At 35.7% G+C, this 20,663-nt stretch overlaps 1 protein-coding gene across 3 annotated transcripts in view; it reads right to left on the bottom strand.

Annotated features, from left to right (window-relative positions):
- Positions 1 to 20,663, bottom strand: part of LOC108397611 (sodium channel protein type 2 subunit alpha) — a 115,173-nt gene that overhangs the window by 82,275 nt on the left and 12,235 nt on the right. Inside the window, exon 1 of one of the 3 annotated variants that reach the window (XM_073241586.1) lies at positions 9,508 to 9,603. The exons of the other annotated variants lie outside the window; for them this stretch is intronic. The gene's annotated coding sequence lies outside the window, so the exon portion shown is untranslated. Of the gene's footprint in view, positions 1 to 9,507; positions 9,604 to 20,663 lie in introns of those variants that run through there. 3 annotated transcript variants of the gene reach the window in all.

The raw sequence follows: 20,663 nt of genomic DNA, 5'->3' as shown, positions 1-20,663 counted from the left end.
AAAAGTAAATAATGAAGGATTAAAAAATCAAAACTCGTGAAAGAGCAATTGTATTAATGGAAGTCTTACATACAGTGGGATTTAACATTCGCCTCAGCCCCAGAGCATCTGAAATCCAATAAGGTGCTTTGCTAATTCATTAAAGAGATGGCCTTTATGCTATACAAGTTAACCTGCTCTAGAAATAAAATTACCCTGATGAGATACTATCTCATTTAATCTCTGAGTGAAGTGACTGAAAAGCAACCAGAAGAACACAGAAAAGGTAGTGGGATCCAAAAAAGATCTGATGGTTTACTATGTGCCTGACCCTGACTAGGCTAAGATGTCTGTATGTCCTGAATGACTTTATCCTCTTCAGAACCCTGTCAGTAAACACTTTCATGGTCTTTATTTGAAAACAGAAGAAGGGAATGCACCAAGGTTAGAAAAAGTCACCTAAGCTCATACAGGCAGGATTCAGACTCAAAGACTGATATAAAAAAAATCTGTGAACCTTATTCAGACATAAAAAGAAATACCTAATCATGCAACTAAATCCTAGAATTAAGATTAAATAAAAATCAGGCAATAGCACCAATTATAACTAGAAAGCCACAATTATTAAATCAATATGTTTTGCATATTTTCCAGCTTCACTATTTCCATTAGAAAAATGTACTTGTTGGAAATGAGCAAGAGGAATATATAGCCAAAAAGAATTTTTTAGTCACTCTAACAAATCTCTCTTGGTTACAAGAAATAAAAGAATTCTTCAAACTGGCTTAGGAGAAAGGAAAGAAAGAAGGATGGAAGGAAAGAAGGAAGCAAGGAAAGAGGAAAGGGATTCAAATGGCCAAGTTTATTGTCTAGGGCTAGCTTTAGGCACAGGATGATTGAGAAAGTCAGCTAATGTTACCAGCACCAAGTCATGCTGCACCCTTGGGCTCTGACTTTCATGGTGATAGCTCTTCCACAGATTAATCCCTTCTTGCAGGAAGTTGCTCTCATAGGTTCAGCCTCCCAACCTCCAAGACTTAAAACCATTAGGAACAAGGACCCTGAAAAACTCTCATTGGCTCAGGTTGGGTCATGTGCCCATCCCAGAAGTAATCAATCACTCTGTCCGGAGTAATGCCGGGTTTTGTGCTTTGAACGATCTTCCCTAAACCAAATGCCCCACCCTTGGAACTGGGAGAAAACCTCACTTGAAACCTGTGGACACCCAGGGTTGTGGAGGTGGTATGAAACATTCCTCAAAAGTAGAGTTAGGGTACTATTACTGGATTAAAGGGGGACTGATGGTCAACAAAAACAAACAAGTGTGTACTTTGTCACAAACTGGTCATATTTGCAGTGCTTCAATAGTTAAAGAGTAACATTATGAATATATATATATTATAAAAGATATATATATATAAAAAGACTTTTTGTACAATATAGATTTGATTTGAGATAATCACAGTGTCTTGTTTCTGATTTCCCATGATGTTCTCAGAAGCCACACACAGTAGCTGTCCATTTGTTCTGACTCTCAGCAGCAGCATACTGACATGAGAGGGCTAAATGATATGTTACATGAAGTTTTTAAAGATCATTCAGTTGTATTCCTTTTCAGACAGAAGATTTTGCATTGCAACTTAAGGCTGACACTCTATTTGGAAGATTCATTAATCATAGAAAAGGCAAACAATGTTATTTAGAGAAAGGAACAAATATTATACATTGGATTTCTAAATTCTGATGACATTTCTATATTTCTCTTTCAATGCCTTTTTTCTTTTAACTTTCTCATAAAAGAGGAACATAAATTTTTCTAAATTAAAATATACAAGAAAAATTAAGCCATGTTATTTACACATAATGACATCTACAAAAAAACAGTATTAGTTATATGAAAGACTGGGTCATAAGAAAATAAATATATATAGTAATAAATAGTATATGACTCGATTTCCTTCCACAAAGATTCACATTTGTAATATTAAGTACTCTAAAGTTAAATTTATGCTAAGAAAATTGTTGGCTTATTAAATCCCATATATAAGGAATAATTATCTAATAGTTTATATTATAACTAATGATTGTAGATAAGTGCTCAAAAACTTAGAAGATTTTGTATTCAAGAGTTACAAAAGCTGAGGAAGACCAAGGAATGCCTTTTCCTGAAAGTGATCTTCTAATTCTATTTTATAATTGTAATTTTTAGTTTTAATTCATCAGAATAATGATGGACACATAAACATTATGAAGATTTGCTAAATGCTATCTGAAGATTATTTTCCAATTTTCAAGTTTCCTTTACAGGTTTGAGTCTATTTTCTCATGAAATTTTTGTCACTCACTGTGTTTTGCATATCTTTCTCTTTTTAGCCTTGATCTATTCGCTCATTTCTGTAACTAACAATTTCCATAAGAGGGAGAATGTTCTAAACAACCAGACTTACTCGCTTTTCCACTATAGATTAGGAACAGGGCATAACAGAAAATGAAAGACATAGGCTCAGTATGTACTGTTCAGGTAAACTTTCATTTTTCTGTAAATGTTAGGTTTAGTACCAATATGAAAGAAAACTATTTTCAGTATTTTATATTCACATTATATTTGCTGAATAATATTCTTTATAAAAGCAGAGGCATTCATTCAATATTAAATTTTTGAACACATTTTGATTTTCTTTAACAGAAATGCACAACAAGGTTATGATGATCCCTGGGAAATATTCAATTTTGATATACTGATAATGACTTTACATCCAATTTTCTTGGGAAAAAATCAATGATATATAATGCAATATGACTATGTTTATATAAGCATTTTTATTTTATTGAAGGTAGATGGGGAACACATTTATACATCCTTTCTTAATCTTCAGATGTGTTAAATGCATGTTAGTAGACATCCATGAACTGCCTTAACTCTTGCTGAATGACTTACAACAGGAAGGCCACCTCTAATCTGATTACACATGAGTTTGTTTTTGATGGATAGATTATGCTAGAATCATAGAATTCCATTTCTCTATCTTAATAGTTAGGTAAGGAATAACATTTCCTAATATATGGCTATTCCCTGAAAGTGAGACATTTCCATTTGTTCCAAATTATTTTGGAACAATATTTTCAGCTCAGATTTCTTTATTCTTCATTCTTTCTGTTATAATGAGAACTTCTACCTAAAATCTTCCCTCAGTCCTGACCCACTCTTTTTTTTTTTAATTGAAGCATTGTTGATATACAATCTTGTATTGGTTTCAAGTATACAACACAGTGGTTCAACAGTTACCTGTATTATTAATTCCTCACCCTAACTAGTACAGTTACTATCTGTCAACATAGGAAGATGTTACAGATTATTGGGTATATTTTTCATGCTGTACTACCATCCCTATGACCAACTTACATTATGATTGAGAATTTTTCCCACCCATCCTCTTATGGGGGCTAGATAAAAGCAGCCTCTAAACTCCTCAGTGGGGTAGTAGATCTGAATGTGTGGGCATTTTCCCCAGGAGAGAATAAACAGCAGAGCCAGGAGCAGAAGGTCTTTGGAATGAATAACAATGCTCAAAAAATAGCTACATTCCAAAGTGTCCTAGATACAAAATTTGGGTGTGTTTGTATGCATGTGTGTGTCTGAGACACAGAACTAGAGATGAGAGAATGAGAGCATAACAGACCATAGATTTGTTTCTTCATGTCATATTAACACAACCTAAATTCTAGTACTCTGTTGAATTCTTGGTATTGGTTATCTCATTTAATCTCTGAACTGTTTTGTGAAGAAAGTAGTGGTCTTGTCATTTTTCTAATGTGGTGGTCATCTAGACTTACGAAAGCTGTGAAAGTTGCTATTGCCACACACAGACAGCATTTAAACTCACGTATGTGTCTGATTTCAAATTCCAAACACACTTCATTTTCCCATTTCCCCTCAGAAGTGAGAAATGTACCACTGATACACAAGTTGAGAAGGATAATGTGAAATACATTTGATTTTTTATATCACTGGATCCCCATCCATACATAAGATACTGGTAGAATACCATAGGCCCACTGCTATTACCCACCAGGAATCACTTAATTTCTCTTTGTAATCTTGCTGTGGTGGGGTGAGCCTGACTTCTTCTGGAATAAGACAAACTCTCTGGACCTCTATTTTCTCAGCAGTAGAAATAAAGGCTCATTGTGAGTTTTATGAAACAAATTCATAGGAAAAAGTTAAGCACTATGATTAGGACATAGTAGATGCTTAGTAAATGCTGGTTTCTTTTCCATTTTTCAGAGACACCTTAGTGATGCTTATCATGTCTACCTCTCACTAAAGTTACTTATGTAAAGTCTATCACCCCTGCTATCTTATTTTCCTCACCTTTACCTCATCTTTCTTGTGTTTTCCACACTGTCCAGCATTACCCCTCATTTGAGATACACTGTCCAGTAAACTGCTGATGAATGAACTGCTCCAAACCTGTATTTATTCAGGAGCTTTTTTATTCTTCAGCAGACTAATTCTAGGTTTCTGATTTTTTTCTGTTTCAGTTATACAGAATTTTATAAGTGACTGTATACATTAAAGTTTGAGATTTCATAACCTTTCCTAATACGTGCATTTAGCCTAAACTCAGACTCCTCTCTTCACTGCTACCACACATGCACATACATACACAGATGCTTTTCACTGCCTTTGCCCAAAAAGTTCATCATTCACGTATTTGCCCTTCCCAATCTTATCAGTTCTTCAGGTACAATCAGTCTGGAAAACTTTCTTTAAGGAATCTCTTTCTCATTCTCTGGATTTCCATTATACTTAGAGTAGAAAAATACTGCAATATTATTACTACTGTGATATGATTCTACTGTATGTAGAAGGAAATATTACATCCTTCTATATACATTTTTCTTTGCTTTAATTTGTTGCCAAAACTACTCTAAGTCAGTTTTAATGAAACTATAACCTTGCATCTGGTGCACCCAAGAATCTTCACCCATTCCCCCTCACCTTCGTATAAATTCCTTTCCCTGGAATTTAAAGGATGATCCAAATTTCCTCTCCAGTCTAATCTCCTGCCAACCCCTGCTAGTACCTTACGATAAAGAAGAAGGAACTTGTTCAAGTTTTCATAAATTTGCACCCTGATCTCTGTGTTTCTACATTTAAGCTGTCGCTTCTATTTTTCTGAGCTGAAATTCACTGTATCACCAACTCAGCCTGACAAAACAATAGCTGTCTTGAATCCCAGATACTACATTTTCCATGAGTACTTCCACACCTTTCCAGCTGGGTCTGTCCCTTCACTTTATCACACTCAATAGCACTTGTTTTTCACACATTATTTGTCATATTTATGTAACTGCCCTGAGGTAAGACTGATGTACTCCTCTTTGTAACCCTTTAAGTACATAAAGCAGTCTTTTGCATTAAGAAGATATTCAATTAAAGAGCCAAATAACAAAATTTCAAAGAGATACAGTATTAAGCAAGCTGTCATGCTGAAGGGGATCTGAAGGTTCAACAGACTTTTGTGACTCTAGTGGACATATCTAAGACAAATATGGATATTATAGGAAGAAAAATTTTGATTCAATATAAATAATAATATTCAAATTCTTAGACCTGCATAAAACAAGATGACTATTCTTCCTCTTTTATTGAAGTATTGTTGATACAACAAAATGACTATTCTTTAATAAGGAATAATTCTCAATTACCAGAGGTAATCAAGTATATACTCTAGAAAGGATGCTTTTTGGGCAAAAAACTGGAAGATACAACTGTAAAAATATTTCCAACCTCCAGATTTTCTGATTGCCTAAAATAAAAATAGAGCATCAAATTATCTTTTACCAAAATAAGAAAAATGAGGACTGAATTCAATTTATTATTAACGTTTTTTACATAAATTCTGGATTACAGATAACTCAAAATCCAGAAGATGGTTCCGGAACATACTGTATCTCCCTGATTAGTGGCTGTGAGCCCCAGGAGGGCAGGGGCTTGTCTGGGCTCGCTGACCTCTTACCTCCCAGTCTCCAGTGCTTATTGTGTATCATGTGGTTTCTCCATAAAAATGTGGTACTGAAGCAAAAGTGAGACTTAATTTGCATTTGCATAACCAAGTCAACAGAGGTTAAAGAACTACACTCACCATGGTGAGCATTTCGTAATGTATGTAATTATCGAATCACTATGTTGTACACCTGAAACATAATATTATATGTCAACTATACTTCAATTAATTAAAAACAGTAAAACAGAGATGTCACAGAGAAGACAGAGTAAAATGGGGTCTTACCAATAAAATCTAACTTAAAAAAAAAAAACCAACTTCTGCATCTTGGACTGAGATATGAAAACACTGAAGAGCCGACAGTGTGAAGTTCTTCTTCCCTCTCTTTAGGGTCAAGAATGAATCGATTTGTTCACATTGTAAACAACATATTTTCAGCAAATATATAAAAACATGTTTTCTTTTTTAATTTAGTTACCTTGGAGGTCGAGGCCCTTGACCCATGACTGCTCTGACTCTAAAGCAATTTGGAGGGTCTCCTCTTGGAGTTGCCACTTACCTTTTTAGGGAGCTGATTTGCAGTTCTTTTTTTTCTAACCAAATGCTTTTGGCACTCAGTTTCCAGCTACACCTGATTTTTGCAATATCATTCATTTTGAGGGGCTCTTTTTGCCGTGCTATTTTTTGGTTGGTACCATGTTTCTGGGGGGGGGGAGGAAATAATTTTGCTACTCGCCACACAGAACTAGTCTGACTGCTCTGCTACTTTCTAACTGGGCTTCTCTGGGTGAAGGACTTACACTATAGTGAGGATTAAATTAAAGAAGATAATGTAAAATATCCTGTACACATGGCAGATCCTACTTACCTGATTTTTTTCCTGTACCCTTCAGGCTCTTACACATAGCACTGTACTGAGCATAATGAATAAGAACAAATAGAAAGCTAAAAGCCTTAATCTTTCAGAATTTACAATGCAGTTTATCATTTAACAACGAAAAATTTAAGTTCTAACTAAGGGCCAGTTCTCTTCCAGATGCTCAGAATATAGTTAACTAACCAATCAGATAAAAGGACACAAAACTCTGCCCTTCTGAAGCTTACATTCTATTGATCCCAGGTGATACAGACTATGTACATCTAAGTTAAATACAGAATATAGCAGGAAAAAGATCATGCAGCAAAGAGAAAAAATGAGTCGGAGGTGAGGGAGGAGAGCGGGGTGCTGCAGATCTAAAAGGGTGCTCAGGGAAAGTCTTGCTGAGGAATGACAAAGTAAAAGCCTCCGAAGGCCCCAAGTAAGCCGGCCAAGTCAACACCCTTCCGGGGTGATGGGGTTCTGAGCAAAGCCAATGCGAGAGAAGAGTGACAGAAAGGTGCTCACATTCGGAAAGGCCTAGAGAGAGCAAATGATGTGGAAAGAAGAAAAGGACCACACCAGGCAGTAACACGGCAACAGGAAGAAGCAAGTAGAGCAGGTCGCGGGGACAGGGAGCACGAGGGCAGGTCCTGCCAACCGCAGTTAGGCTGCCATCTGGTTTCCCAGCAGTTTCACCGGTGACACCTGGGCCATAAATGTCAAGATCAGAGCCCAAGCCAGACCCTGAGAAGAAACAGAAATAAAGAAAATTTCACAGCAGAATTAAAGGAAAGCTCAGTGCGGCTCACCGCCTGCGCCTGACTGCACGGGGGATGGTGGAGCAGGGTATCCACGGCGGCTGCGCAGAAAAGCCGAAACCTGGACGGCTCTCTGCAGGGCGGACCCAAGGTCAGCCTATGGATGTGGAGAGAACAGCAGCCACCCAAGCAGCTAGAAACTGCTTGACGTCCGAGAAGCAGAGCAAAACATGGCCTGTTTTTAGTGCCTAGAAATATTGGTTGAAATTTTTAAAGATTAGGAAAGAGATCATCTTTATGACCATGAGGCAGTTTTTTAAATAGACAATAGCACCAGTTAAGAGATATAGCTATAAAACAGGTATCACTATAAACCTTTTTGCTTTTACATTTGGAAAGTGGGTAGGTAATACCTTTGTCTTTTCAATGTGTAGACAGCTACCTTCACTAGCAATTCCCTTACTTCTAATCACTCCTAATACACTTCAGAGAACCAGGGCACGGCTACTGTTCCTCAGTTCACTTTATCTCTTGACCCTGAGGGCCTTTTCCTTTTTTTCCTTCCTTTTCTTTTCTTTTCTTTTCCCCCTTCTTTCTCTATAGGACAAGGATAATTCCTGTCCTGGTCATATCCAAAAGGTTGCTGTTGGAATGAATTCCAATCATTTCAAATAAACATTTTTTTGAACAGCAAAATATTATAGCATTGCTTATTCATTTTCTTCTTTTTCTTAATATTACTAAAATACCAGTTTTTGCCTGTAGGAATGAATGGAGAAAGGGTATTTTAAATGAACATTTAATGAACATTTAAATGAACATTTAAACATTATATGTTTAAAAGTTTCCCTATTTAATTGTGTATGTGAATTCTAAAAATATGGTTAGAACTAAGATGGTTACATTTTGAACCGATCTCTATCCATGTACATAGACATAGAAGCCCATGTATGTCAGATCATGTGATCCCCACCCCATCATACTGCTTTGCCAGTTTCACCCACAAAGGAGAGCAGGAGAAACATCAGGCTTGAGAAGGGAAAAGGGCAAAGGTTCAGGAAAACACACCACGGCCTCCCAGTAAAGTGATCATTTGCCTTATACCTATTCATTTCCAGGTTCATACTCATAAATGACATTTCCTATTTTTTTTTCTCACTTCCAGCCAAACAAAACATACTGAAATCATTAAAAGCAAGAACTGATCTGTAAAAGCAGCCTCATCACTTGAAAATTATCAAAGGGCAAGAAATGACTCACACATTTTTGAAAAGTTTGAATCATGATCACAAATTGCAAACTGAATTATCTTCCGGTTTTTCATTAAAGACACAGAAAAAGAGAAAGCGAGGGAAGGAAGGAGGGAGGGAAAGGGAAGGGAAGGGAAGGGCAGAGAAGAGAATGCTTTGAGTTACATTAAGATAATATTCATCTGAATACAAGAATTTGTAAACTAGAAGGTATGACTTAGATTTAGAATCACACCCCTACTATTCTTTACTTCCCTGAGCAGTTTGTCCTTGTGCTGGCACCATAACCAACGCTAATTAAAATCACAGGTTTTGTATTGGGAAGGAGGCCTCCCAACAGATGTTTTAGTCAGTCTACTTATGTTATTTAAGGACTGAACTAAAATCGGGGACAGATAGTTTTGTCTCAGATCTCAAAACAGAGATTTCACAACTTTCCTTGGTTTTCTATTCAACTCTTTAATCATTGTCTAACTTACTTAGTTATAATCTCTGTCAATATTAACATCATGCGGACTATTTTTACTAATACTTCATTGGATGCAATGGAAGCACCATACCCACCCCATATGAGATTTATCAGGGAAAAATAACTGGCAAAATATTTGTTTAGCCTTCTGTTTACTGACATTGAAAGGATATTTACTTACTGGTTTATCAAATATCCAGTGACTTCATTATGACAAGTGCTGCCTCATGGTGGACATGATCCCTGTGATTCTCAGCCTTTTATCTGCTTCTCCACCCATCCCCTTCCTCAAGTCTTCTGAAGAGAATGAAATGTTAATTGGATTAATTAGTTCCGGAGACAACAGAATGATTAAAAGTCATGAACACACAGACTTTTAATGTGTTGTATTCTAATTGTCATTCAGAACAGAAAGGACATTTTCTAATTTTCTTTTTGATTACTTTTTTGATCCATGGGTTGATTTAGATGTGTGTTGCTTAATTGCCCCAAAATGGGCTTTTTTACAAATACCTTATTGTGGGTAGTTTCTGATTTAATTCCACTGTAGTCAAATACTCTGAAATGAAATGAGAGACTTATTTCATGGCCTAGCATATTGGTTTTTGGTGAATGTTCCCCATGTACTTGAAAAGAATGTTTATTTGGAAGTTGGGTATAATAATCTATAAGTGTGAATTAGGTCCTCATGTTTGATAATTAATAGTATTTTCCAAGTCTTCTACATCCTCACTAGTTTTTTCTATTTCTTCTATCAACTACTGAGAGAAGAATGTTAATCTCTCTAACAATTGTGCATTCATTTCAGTTCTGTCAATTTTTTTTTCTATTTTGGAACTCATGATTTTTTCATGCATATTTAAGATTGTTATGTTTTGTTAAAAGTCAGCCTTTTTATCTGTATGAAATGGCCATTTCTATCTGTGTTAATATTCCTTATCTTGGAGTCTATGTGATATTAATATAGCTGTACCAGCTTTCTTTTGCTTAGTGTTTATGTGCTATATCTTTTGCTAGTCTTTTGCTCTCAAACCTGTCTGTATTAGTATACCTAAGATGTGTCTCTTGAAAACAACACATCATTGGATTTTATTTATTACTGAAATATCATTGATATATTCCATCTTATATTGGTTTTAAGTATATAATGCAGTGGTTCAACAGGAACCCATATTATTAAATATCCTCAACCCCACTACTATGGTTACTATCTCCCTGATTCAAAAAGATATATGCACCCCTATGTTTACTGCTACATTATTTATGATAACCAAGATATGGAAGCAAATAGATAAAGAAGATGTGGTACATATACACTATGGAATGTTATTCAGCCATAAAAAAGAAAGAAATCCTGCCATTTGCAACAACATGGATGGTTCTAGAGGATATTATGCTAAGTGAAATAAGTCAGGCTGAAAAAGAAAAATACCATATGATTTGACTTATTTGTGGAATGTAAAAACAAAACAATACAACATCAACAATAGAGCAATAGGCATCACTGGATCTTGCTTTTTATTCAGTCTGTTGACAATCTTGAGAGAAGTGATAATATATACCTGCAAAAAGACCTGCAAGAATGTTCATGGCATAATAGTTATAACCCAGAAACAACTCAGTGTTTACCAATATGTGAATGAAAAATAAACTTAGATATTTTTATCCAGTAGAGTATAACTTAACAGCAGAATGTTAGAATCACTTACACATGTAACAAAATGGTTAAATTAAAAAAAAATTGTGTGAAAGGAGCCAAGGAAAAATCAGAACATACTTTATGGTTTTGTCTATGTGAAGTTTTTAAGCAGGCAAAACTAAGCTTTGGTGATAGAAATCAGAAGACTGGTTGTCTCTGCAGGCAGTGGGGATTGGCTGGGAAAGGGCAGTAGGGAGATAGAGAGGTTCTACATCTTGATTTGGGTGGTGGTTCCAAGGATAATGTGTTTGTCAAAACTCAAACTAATACACATTTTATTTTATGCAAATTATACTTCAACTAAAGAAGATGGCATGAGCTCCGCTGACTTTCTTCTACTTCCTGTTTTCCAGTAAGTCTTGTATGACTGCCCCAAGCCAAACCTGGTAAACTGAGACAAGCCAACCACGTTTGCTCACTCTCTTGCTGATCCTGCTTCAGTTGATAGTGTTCCTATCAAGAGTTCTTCAATGTACCATCTCCACGTGGCCAGGATAACAATGTAAGCTTTTCTGATACGGAGTTATACCTCAATGGTAGGTACAAGCCCAATTATGCCTCTAAGATAACTGCGACCTGGCTCTTTTTGGGTCTTTGAGCATAATACCATCATTATTCCCTGCACTCAAAGAATTCAAGACCTAACTAGGTAGTCAAAATAAACATGTGGAAACTTAAATAATAGTATTGAGTATACTAACGGCATATGAGAAGAATGTACAGAAATAATAAAAGACATCTAACAAGGAGAAAATGATCTCTTGTGGTAACAGTGACAAGTTTGAATAGATTTTTTTAAAAATTTACAGAATGTTTTTATATATATTATTTTATTTATCACTTACAACAACCTTAGGAGGCAAATCAGGAAAGTACGAATAACTTCATCTGATAGGTGAAGAAACTAAATTTTTAGTCAGCCTATGTCACTGGCCACAACAAATAAACATAAGATGCAAGATTGCAACTGATGTATTTTGAATCTCCCCCAAACAAGGCTATATTCTGTATCCCTTTCTGTCCACTGAGGGCTGAAGTGATCAACTTCTCAGATGGATGGAACTTAGTCTGAGCTTTAAAGGATGGGACAGATGTGGGGACACTCCAAATTGAACAGAAATCACGAGGAAAAGCCCAGCCCCAAGCAGGGTCTGGTTCTAACCTACAGAAGAAAACAAGGCAGGTCAGGGAATTAGCAAGTGAAAGGTCATGTGGATTGGAGTGAAAATTCTTGCCTCGATCAGGCTACAGATCTAACCAGGGACAGATGATGGAGGCCAGAGTGGAGAAGGGTCAGATAGAATGCAAAGGGTCAAGGGCAACTTGCTGAAGCTCTTAAGAAGGAAAGTGAGATAGCAAGAAGAAAATGATACATTACAAAATATCTTAAATATTATAAAAATTAATATGAAAATACTAATACATATTTAAGATCACCGTTTTAGTACAGCACTGTAAGTGGATGAACAAAGAGTAAGTTATTCAGAAATAAAGGAATTAGGAGAACTTGTTTAAGAAATTCGCTGTTAAAGGGAGAAAAACAGACAGGACAGAACCAAAGAGTACATTTTCCAGTATAAAAGAGAACTGTGCTTGCTTGAAAGTGGAAAAGCAGAGTTTAAAGTATGATTAAAGTTATGGAGAGAGTACTTGCTCAAGGGGACTCTCTCCTGGAAGATGAGGATAGGACTGGGTCAAGAACAAAGAAGAGATCACTTAAGCTTTGACATCAAGAGGAGTAACATTAAGTATGGGGAAAAGTCAGAGGAAATACCTTTAAACTAAGATTAAGAACAGAGATCAAATTCACCTGATCACCTCAATCTTTTGAGAAAAGTCCTGTGCCAGATATTGTTAAAAAACAAAGAGAAGAGTTGTGATTGGAAAATTTGGGAAAGAATAAGGCCATTTGAATTACCACTGATTAGAAGTGAATTTTGTTGGTTGTTTACAGAAGAAATAAGAAATTATAATAATAAAAATACAGAAATTGTGGAGACTTGATTTTAATTAACATACACATTTAGGTAATAATTTGCACATTATATGGTATCTTTCACTCTTAAATTAGCAATATTTTTCCACTTGAATAAAAGAGATTATGATGTTGTTATATGAGGTCAACTTTGGCTTGAAGCAGGAAAAATTTTCTCTCTGAATACCCCAGAAATGTAACACAAGAGAATATCATAACAACCAACATTTTTTTGTTAGTCAATAAAAGCTAATATTTGCTGAAATTTTACTAAGGCCAAGTACTGTCGTAAATGTTCTACATGTACATGGTATTATTTAATTCAATCTTCACAATGACCTGTGGGGTATGAGCAATTATTAACCCTGTTTTACACATGGAGGCCCAAATAGGTATATTTTTTGCCCAAGGACAGATTAGTAAGCGGAGAAACCAGAATTTGGACTGGGACAACCTTCTTTCTGAATACAAGTTCTTAACCACCATGTTTGCATGTGACTAAAATCGTCTATGTAAACTGTAAAATGTTAGTCATGTCTCTATGTCCTGTTACAGTGTTAAGATTTCAAAATTTTATTTTAGGTCTACTATTACCAGATCAGACTGTGTCCACTGCCACCTCCCTAGGCTTTGCATCCAGTGGAACTTCATACTGGAGTATAAAGTACAGGGGGCAGAGTCGCCTCATGTGCAACCTGGATATTAGCCTAAATACACAGAGAATCCCTGGGGAATATTATTCAGAAGAGCAGCACGATCAGGTTTATTTCTTAGATGTCCCTCTGATGGCATGGAAGAGGTCAGGAGTGTGGCCTCTTGATTTCTCCCTTTAGGAGATAAGATAAAAGGCTATTGTAAGACCAGACAAGCGACAATGAATGTCAGGAGGAGGCAGAAGCAATGAGATGAGAAGGAGATGATCTGAGCAGTTCTGTGGTTGCTTCACTATAATCTGAAGTTTACACATTGGTGGAGAAGTTGCTGCAGAAGCTGAAAATGACGACAAAGTTCCTGTCGGGGCATCTGAGGCACAGGTGGAAGACGGCTTCTCTGTCTTTCCCAGCCCTTCCTAATCTTCCCCTCCTTGGAAGTCTAATTCCATGTGAAGACATCCTAAATGTTAGAAATGGCATAAAACTAAATGTGATCTATTCCCAGAGAAATTAACATTTAAACAAAAGGGTATTAACAAGAAGCCTACATGTCAGAAACATGTACCAGCTGGGATACGGAAGGAGATTGAGAAAGAGTGGGCTGTGCATCACTTAAAAAAAATGCAGAACAAGTTTTGAACTAGCCAATAAAATTAAGACAAATGTAAAGAAAGCCTAATATGGATATCACTTGCTTAGGCGATGTACGGTAAAGAATGTGAACCCTGTAATATTCAGCCAATGAGGAACCAGGGGAGGGACTCCCATGCTAAGGAATCAATAGCTTGTTGTAACGCACTGGGTTGCCTGCTCACCAGACACCCGACCTTGCAGGACTGCCATTAAAGCCTCGCTCTGCTGTTCTCTGTCTCCGTGTCCTATTGTGTTGGAACCAGTGAGAGCATTTCTCATACCAAATTTATGAAAGAAAACAGAATGAAAGTTGTATTTAAAAAAAACGTATTCTGCCCTGAGATACTGGAGCAAGAGGAGACGAAAATCAGGGATGCCAGTGAGGAATCATTTGCAGAAAGGAATCCAAGTCAGCTGGACAATGAATTGTCTTGGGGGAGGGGCAGCGACAATGCACATTCTATTTATTTCATAAAAGAAAAAGATATATATTCACTTTTTAAGAGTAGGTAAGTAGTTCCACAATTCACCGCAGTTCATTTAACTGTCACAGACTTTTTTTTTGATAACAAGGAGTAAAATTTCTATAACAAGGAGAAGGGGATTGAGGGGTATCTTTCAGAAAAGGGAGTTGAAAATTAGATTCATTATTAACTGAAATGAAATATAAAACAATATAGTAAAAATAAATGCAATAAAAAACAAGAAAGTAATATTTATATGTAAATTTTGTTAGTCTGGCTGAATGTGGAAATAGTACTAAGATAGAATATCTTTATATTTTAAGCAATCATATAAAAAGGGAATGGAATTTTCATTCAAAGTCAAGTTGAATTATAGCTTCACCAGAAACCAAAAAGGAAAAAGGAAAAACATACCAATACTTAAAAATTCAGTAAAAGGCAGTTTCCTCTCTAAGGGATAGAGAGGAGGAGCATGTTAAAAGAGTCCCAGTCATTACTAAAGATGTTCACGAAACAAACATATACAGAAGAGTAAAACATCCAGACCTTGGTATTTTATGAACCATCGTCTGTATCCTTTTAACATTTTCACGTAGGGGAGACATCTGGATAACACACGAGTAGGCTTTAATACTTGGTATTGCAACTTTTACTTCACTTCCAACATTTTTTCATTCATTATAAGTAAAAAAAAAAAAAAAGGCCACTCCATTTCAGAGATAACCACTCAAAGCCGCCTTTCATTGTATAGGTTAAGCAGTAAATACCTAGATAAACAGTAATACTAACAACAAATTACTATTTATTGCAAGTCAAAACTTTAATGGAACTGAAAGATCGCCGCTTTTCTCTTTTTAGCTAACTACAACACGTTTTACACCATCTGCAGTGACTAAAGTACTGGGACGCTCTGACACGGAAGAATGAAAGTATGAAAGGAGGTAACAGAAACACAGCACTATTCTGTTAGAGACAATCTGGGGCAAAACAAAGGCCCCTGGGGGTATTCCCTGCGTCATTCTCACCTCAGGAGTGTACCCCGACCTGACGTACTTCTGCATATCTTACTTCCCCAAGTAATATTAAATCAATAGGACAGAGAAGGTTAATAGGACAAAGCCAAGGAAAATCCATTTAATAGCTCGCTGGTTAGCTAGTCTATAACTTCTCGGTTTTTCGAGTAATCTAGAACTGGGGTGTTGAGCAATGTCTTGTCTTCTAAACAAAGAACTAACCTTGTTCCTCCTTGCTTATTTACTCTATACACATTTTTAAACAGGTTTCTTTTACTTTAAAAATAATAAAATTGGAAGAACTCACACCCCTCAACAACCAAAAAGCAAACAGCCCTACTAAAAAATGGGGGGAGGATATGAACAGACACTTCTCTAAAGAAGAAATTCAGATGGCCAACAGGCACATGAGAAGATGCTCCACATCGTTTATTGTTAGGGAAATGTAAATTAAAACCACAATGAGATATTGCCTCACACCAGTTAGGATGGCCAGTATGGAAAAGACTAAGAACAACAAATGCTGGCGAGGATGCGGAGAAAGGGGAGCCCTCCTACACTGCTGGTGGGAATGTAAGCTAGTTCAACCATTGAGGAAAGCAATATGGAGGTTCTTCAAAAAACTAAAAATAGAAATATCATTTGACCCGGGAATTCCACTCCTAGGAATTTACCCAAATAAAACAACTTCTCAGATTCAAAAAGACATATGCACCCCTATGTTTATTGCAGCACTTTTTACAATAGCCAAAATATGGAAGCAACCTAAGTGTCCATCAGTAGATGAATGGATAAAGAAGATGTGGTACATAGACACAATGGAATACTGTTCAGCCATAAGAAAGAAACAAATCCTACCATTTGCAACAACATGGATGGAGCTGGAGAATATTATGCTCAGTGAAAGTAAGTCAGGTGGAGAAAGACAAGTACTAAATGATTTCCCTCATTTGTGGAGTATAACAATGAAGCAAAACTGAAGGAACAAACAAGCAGCAGACTCGCAAACTCCAAGGGACTAGCAGTTACCAAAGGGGAGGGTTGGGGAAGGGCGGGTTGGGAGGGAGGAAGAAGGGGATGGAGGGGCATTATGATTAGTACACATGGTGTGAGGAGGATCACGGGGAAGACGGTGTAGCACAGAGAAGACAAGTAGTGACTCTGTGGCATCTTACTACACTGATGGACAGTGACTGCAATAGGGCATGGGGGGGGCTCAATAATATGGATGAACGTAGTAGCCACATTGTTTTTCAAATGAAACCTTCGTAAGAATGTGTATCAATGATACCTTAATAAAAAAATAATAAAATTAGAAGCCTAAAGAATTTAAGAGTATAGATAGGTAGTGGAAATCTGGGAACAGAGGTCTGTTTTTCTGCCTAGTTCAGTTTTCTTTACCCTGGTAGTAATTTGTTATCTCCAAAAAAAAGAAAATGCTATGAAATTTTTAAAAAGAAAGAGAGCAGAAGTTACATGCAGTGAAAATTATAAAAATGAAATTTCTTTTTATTAAGTAAAAAGCATTTATTTGAATAAATAAAAGTACAGTGAATATTTCTATTTTCTTACTTTCCTTTACTCATGAATGATCTTAGTGTTTGAACACATTCACTTTTGGGTAACATAGTCTCTATCACAGACATCGAACTGCTCTCCTTCGAAAGCACCACCTCTCATCTGCCAGATACAAGTGAAAACAGCATTGCACTCTCTGAAATGGGCCAGGAGGGAAAATGGGGACCATCACTGGAGACTAGGGGCAGAGATCTGGACGTGCTATAAGTGTCCTTTCCTCGATGTAGTCCGGCAGGAGCAGGCTGAAGGAAAGCCAACCATGTGGGCTTGTGGACATAAGGAAAATCAGATTAACTCAGAAATCAATGAAAAAGTGTGCTTACAGAACACCATATTCACAACTGGATCCCACGGCAAGGGTTCGAGAGAAAGTTTTGCAGCAGTGGTAGACCCCTGCAGATATCAGTATTTCTGAGATGTTCACCAGATGGCAAAATCCGTGCCCAGCTTACAACAGGTACAGGCAGCCATGCCAGACAAAGAACAGAAATACTGCTCCACATGAAGGCAACTGAATTCAGGAAATAATACATCACTTCCCAAGACTGGTCCTGGCTGCCAAATCTACAGTCACTGTGGTGATGAGCTCTTATTCTCCTTATGCCACTGGATTTTTGAACTGGCAAAGTTAAAACGTTGAAAATTTCAATTCTGCATGAAAGATTTTTAGATATATATATATATATATATAGGAAACCAACAATATTTGATAGAACCATCTCAAATCTCAATGTTACACAGCATAGAACATCCTATGTGAGAATAAGTAGAAAAAAATCACCAGAGAGATAAAAAGACGTTATTGCTCAAAATAAGGAGCATGTTCTTAATAATCACTACAGATACCCTTCATGAAACAGAACTACTACAAGAAGAAGACAACACTTTAAGATTGACATATATACTAGTTATGATTAAGAGTATATTTTAAATATGAAAATAATAATTGCTGACAGTTAGCAAAAGTGTCCAGAGATATTTTAAATACGAAAATAATGCTGACAGCAAAAGAGTCCAGAGTCTGCATGGGTACTTTAAAAACAGGTGAACTCATACACATAACATAAAAATTAAACAGTGGATTTGAAAATGAACACATTAAATCTGTTAAATAGAAGACAAATTCAGTAAGTTTCACAGGTTTTTAAGGAAAAAGAAAATGAGATAGAAATTATTATTAAAAAATATATATATATACATATGGCAAAGGACCAGAAGATGCTAAATTAAAGAGAGTCATTTCAGAAGGAGAAACTAAACCAACTATAACAGTTGCAACAATTTCTAATCTCAAGAAATAATGGAATCTTTATATCATTCAAATTTGTATAACTTACAGAGTTTATTATATGAAAAAAGCCTGTAAATCAAAAGGAGTAGTTGAGTACCAGGTAAATTAGTGAAAATATCCCCAAATCTACACCTGTCCTTTTAAGATAGAGAAGTTTAAAGGTTAAAGACACAAATCCTTCAAATTTCTGGTAGGGAAAAATGGTTAGTTTCCAAGTTGGGAAAATATGCAAGCAATGTTCTGGCTGTATATTCTCTTTGTCATATGAGATGTCAAAGAACAGAAGAACAAGATATTTTAGGGAAAAATATTTTCAGTTGGTATACTAAAGTTGTCATTCCTTTATGAGTGTACTAGACAGTCACACACAGAGACAAGGAAACAGATCATGAATAAAATGTGCCCTTCATAATAAGATGATTCTAAGGTACACTTCAGCTCTACAGAAGATGATGGAAAGATGTAATATAAAAAACAAACTCTTAGGACATTGAGTTAAACCATAGGCCTAAATTTAAATCATTATTGTAAGCATGGTTATAAACACACTCATTAAGAACGTTTCTTTAAATTAGTATGAAATAACCAAATAATGTATTTTTAAGCAAGGAAACAGTTGGACAGGGAAGGAAAAAAAATACTTTTATTTACCTAAGGACAGTTAATAGACACTATTCCATTTACAATGCTGATGATTTCTTTTAAAATAATGAAATGAAAATAAGGCAATGTATACATCCCCAAAACTAGAAAAAAGCAGGAGAAAAGAAGAGAGCAGGAAAAAATATGGTTGATATAGTCCAACAGGCAAACAGGAAAAATAATAAAGGATAACAGTAGAAACCACAAAACAAGTTATCAGAGGCCAAAAATACCTAACATTTATGATAATGAATTGTGAATTGACTTATTCAAATTAAACAACAAAAAGTACCAAATTAGATCACAAGGCAAAAATTGAACAGATGCTGTTTATTTAAAAGAAGCAGGGAACAAATTGCCAAAATTAAAAATAAAAAGTGGGTAAAAAAAATACAAACAAAACTGTAGGGTTTGCAATGTTATTAGACACAAAATATATTTCAAGGCAAAAAAATAACTTAAATGGGTAAAAGATAAGGCAATTTTGTATTTATAAAGGTAAATCTTCCCATAAAGCTTATACTAGTCACAAATTTAAAAAGTTAATAGTAGTATATTATTTTGCAAAACTGTTAGAAATTCAATGCAATTGCAGAAGACAGAAATTTCTCTCAGTTTTTGAGAGATCAAGTATGGAAGCAAAGTAAAGGCACTGAAGATTTGAAAAAAAAACAACTGTTACTATTATTTTAATAACTATGTACCAAACTTTGTGCTGAATAAAATAATTTATTTTACAATTTCAAAAACTGAGCAATTATATAGCAACAAAACAGTAAGCAAACTAAGCAATTAAGCAAACAGATTCTCCTCAATAAACTCTAGAGGTAGAATTTGTAGACCAACCCACATTCTTTAACCACAGTACATTAGACTTATAAAGCTTATTTTTAAATTACAGATCTTTGAAATTCTCTATGAATTGAAAATATGAAAATGCAATTGTCAAAATGGCATACGACACAGAAAACTTGACCAGACAAATTATAAGGAAGTTAATTTGTGTGTGTTCTGTGTTTAGTGTTACTATACATGAACTAAATTCTCCTGACTTGTTTCTACTTAGTCTATACTTCCCTATACTTAGGTTTTGTCTGTGGAATTTACAGAAACACCAAAAAACATGAAACTATCTTTAAAAGCATATAAATTAATTTACATGCAAGCTCAGCTTTGGAGACAAACTCTAAATGATTCCATTTTGGCTTAGACAGTCTTAGCTATGTGACCATCAAGTCATTTAAGCACTATGTTTTTAAGCATCCTCATATTTTAAATGTGGTCATGATAGACCTAACTGACAGGATCAGTGTGAAGATCAAATATGATTTATGTGAACTGTTTCACTGGTACCTGTATTACAGTAAATATTCTTGGCAGAAAAATAGA

Source organism: Manis javanica, chromosome 7, assembly GCF_040802235.1.
Source record: "Manis javanica isolate MJ-LG chromosome 7, MJ_LKY, whole genome shotgun sequence".
NCBI classification, from domain to species: Eukaryota; Metazoa; Chordata; class Mammalia; order Pholidota; family Manidae; genus Manis; species Manis javanica.
The sequence above is the reverse complement of the archived record's forward strand: the minus strand, read 5'-3'. Positions and strand labels throughout refer to the sequence as shown.